Source organism: Mus pahari, chromosome 14 (assembly GCF_900095145.1).
Source record: "Mus pahari chromosome 14, PAHARI_EIJ_v1.1, whole genome shotgun sequence".
Taxonomy (NCBI): Eukaryota; Metazoa; Chordata; class Mammalia; order Rodentia; family Muridae; genus Mus; species Mus pahari.
The window spans coordinates 27,880,470-27,884,397 of record NC_034603.1 but is presented as its reverse complement, the minus strand read 5'-3'; positions in this window follow the sequence as shown (position 1 = coordinate 27,884,397).

The window sequence follows — 3,928 nt, the reverse complement described above, 5'->3', positions numbered from 1 at the left end:
GAGGCAGAGGCAGAGGCAGAGGCAGAGGCAGAGGCAGAGGCAGAGGCAGAGGCAGAGGCAGGCAGGTTTCTGTGAGTTCAAGGTCTGCCCGGTCTACATAGTAAGTTCCAGGACAGCCTGAGCAATATTGTGAGACCTTGTCTCAAACAAACAAAACCAAAGCAAACTTAAGAAGAAATCCTTGAAATTTTAGATGCTGTATGCCACCTAAAGAGGTGACAGTTGTATGCTTTGGAGGGCATCAAGGGAAGAAACTAAAGAAGACTGAGAAGTGAAGCTTGCACCCTTCAAGGGAACAATAGAACCTAGAGCTGTGCCTTATGCACTGATTTAGGCTATTGGTAGAATGGGAGCCTAGCTACTCACACCATGAACACTCAGTATAAGACTGAAAGTGGAATCTGTCTTCCACGTGGATGGTGGGGATTTGAAAATGGCTAATTCCTGAGGCCATAGTCTCAGGTGTTGTAGAATCCAAAATAAGTTTAAGACCACCCAGACTTTCCTTTCTGAAGGGACTTTCCAAACTAGCGGTCAAAATGACCAGACTAAGCTTACAGCTGCCAAAAAAAGATTAACAATTCTTGGAAAAATAACCATAACAAAAATAGCAGTTCCCAAAAAAAATTCCCCTGCCCTGCCTCGCACTAAATCCCGAGAAAGACCACAAACCTCCCTGACCTTGCTGGAATTTTCCATGACGTTAATAGCTGACCCGTGAGTCAAAAATATACTGCTGCTTTGCTGACCAATTACAACTTAGCTGTCAAACCCCCCCCCCATAAAAAGAGTATAAAAGAGCTATGCTTTTTGAGTTCGGGGTTGTCTCTCCCTGTGAGGCTGAGCAACCCCACGTGCACTGAAACAATAAACCTCTTGCCATTGCAGCGATCTGTCATCAAGTTGTGTTTTGGGGGTTGAGAACTCAAAGATAAGGCCTTAGGGTCTAACATTGTCAAACAGTTACACCAGAAGACCCACCTTATCTGGGAGGCTCATAAAGACCTATTGAGCTGACTTTTGTACATCCTTTGACTCTCCAGCACAGCCCAGGTGGTATACAATGTGAAATATGTATCCAAAACAACCTGAGCTGGGGACCTAATGTCTCTTCAATGGTAAAGAGTGTTGGAGAAGCCCCATTTGAAAATATAGTTGTGGACTTCACTGAGTGTCCCCCAGTCTGGGACCAGCTGTTGCCAATTGCTTGGTTAAGTATTAGGTCTCACCCTACTAGTCACATAGGGTTCTCCCCTTGTCCTTTATGGACTCCTGCCTCCCCTTATCAAAGTATACAGGGGTTGGGCAACATTACCCTGAAATAACAGATGCAGGCTCTTGGCTCATCCCTGACTACTATATATCATCCAAGCAGGGAGTGGTTGTCTGCCTGCTTGACCACAGATGGAGATGCTATCTGAGCAAAAGAATGGGATGTCCAACCCCTAAAGTCCCTTTGGTCATAGTAATGCTCAGTCAACTTATGGAGGAGCACATGTGGGTCTATATTGGGAACAAGATAGAGGTTTAGTAGTAAGTACATGTGCAAAGTGTTCTTGTTACGTCTAGATATGCCACCAGCATGGGTGTTTCTGCCCCTTTTGGAGCTGTGGTTCATTGACCACTTGGAAGGATAAAGATAAAACAGTACTCCTCCAGAGGGTAGTGCCATCTCCAACTGTAAACCAAGAACCTATAATCTGGTTAAATGTCCTTGTTGGTGACAGTTTCCTCTAAGAGTGAAGCCAAGCTGAAAAGAAGAGTCTGAGACCAAACCCTGCCTAGAAGAAGCAGAAACCAGCTTAGCCACCTAGAAGAGGCTTAAAACAATGGAGTCAGCAAGAAAGGATGCTTGCTGCAGCCTGTTGAGTTACCTTCAGGCTGTGCAGTGTGTTCCTGGTCCCAGCTTTTGTGAGCTGTCACCCATATTGGTAGCTGTCTTTGAGTCATTTCTGCTCCTGTAAGTAACTCCTCATTTATACTCTTATAAACAACCCCAATAAAGCTCATTGGTTCAACCAAGTTGGACTTTGGTGGTGTCCATTCTTTGGCCTGTTGTGGACTCCTCATCTGGGGTTAGTACATGTGTGTACAGCATCTCCCCAGGAAAAGTTTTGTCACATAACAGTCCTCCATACAGAAGACTTGAGATGGGAGAATAACCACAAAATGGATTTTTTTTTTTTTTTTTTTTTGGTTTTNCGAGACAGGGTTTCTCTGTNTAGCCCTGGCTGTCCTGGAACTCACTNTGTAGACCAGGCTGGCCTCNAACTCAGAAACCCGCCTGCCTGTGCCTCCCGAGTGCTGGGATTAAAGGCGTGCGCCACCACGCCCGACCACAAAATGGATTTTTATCTTGAGTATAACCAAGAACCTGTGTAAGGTAAAAGGTCCAAGTCTACAGTATCCAGACTTGAAAACCTACCAAAACCCACCAATTCCTCAGCTCCAAAACCTACCAATCCCTGAGCACAAACTCTCAACAGTCTTTGAGTTTGGCTTGAAATCTCACCAATCCTCACCCTGGAAATCTTTACCCTGGAAAACTCCTTCCCCGTGAAACTCTGTATAAGCCTGTCTCCTCATCAGTTCCCTGCTGCTTCTCCCAGGAGCAGAGGCAGCACCTGCTGTTATCTCTCCCAGTCTCTTGAGTGAAGTTTGATGTGCCATGTGATTGTGTGGCATTCCTTGGCTCCAGACTGCCAGGATAACTTTCCTTCAGCTGTCACACTTACACACGAGAAACTTCTCCCCTCAGAGTTGTAATACTTCCATTGGAGAAGCCTTTCCTGAGCTGTAACACAAGCATTGGGATTGCCCCCTAGGAACAGCAACACTTGTATTTAGAGAGGTAACACTAACATCCTGGATTCCAGTTGCTTTCAAGAGTCAGTCTCCCTCTAAAGCCTCATTGCCTGAGACCTTTCATTCATTTTATGAAGTGATACAAAGTCACCTTTTTCTCATCTTTGCTACAGCACTAGAAATCCTAGGAAAGAAATTAGTTCCTAGCCAAGCAGGAACCTAAAGTGTGCTGTGCTATCCATCAGAACCCCTTAGCCTTAGATTACGTTTGTGGAAAGTGTAACTGTTACAGATAGATGATGGTCATATAAGAAACCAAAGATGGAATGAGAAAAATCACTGTTTCAGTCTAGACCTGGGGAGCCTGGAAACCCGAGGAACTGCTTGGGGTTTCGTTTTCAGCTTTAGAATGCAAAACCTTCCCCATGTTATACTTTCGACTTGGGAAACTGTCCAGCACTAAGGTGTTAGTTCTCAGGCATTGTGTATGTCCAGAAATGAGCACAATCTCAAATATAGAAGGGTTTCTGGTCGTTAGATAAAAGCCACCATTCCTCAGGAACTTTTTTTTTTTTTTTAAGATTTATTTATTATATGTAAGTACACTGTAGCTGTCTTCAGACACTCCAGAAGAGGGAGTCAGATCTTGTTACGGATGGTTGTGGGCCACCATGTAGTTGCTGGGATTTGAACTCCGGACCTTCGGAAAAGAAGTCGGGTGCTCTTACCCACTGAGCCATCTCACCAGCCCCTCTTCAGGAACTTATAAAACGAGTTCCCCATCCTCCAAAAGGAGTCATTTATTTCCCTTGCCTCTGGAAGAAAGTATGGATCTCCATGGACATGTTCCGGAAGTGGCAATGGAGACATGTCGGAAGTATGTGGCTGGGTTTAAAATAATGTTCAGCCATCCTAAGGAAAACTGGGCCTAGAAATTTTGTGCTTAAGTATTATTCTTTCCTTTCTTCCTTATTTCCATTTAACATGAGACGAGCTTTCCCAAGTGCACTACACTGAAAGGCGAGGGAGAGGGACCTAACTTCCGGCGACTAGCGGAACTGTTTCCATGGAGACGGGAGGGGGGCCTCAGCCAGGTAAGATCTCGCGGCGCTTGGCCGGCGGA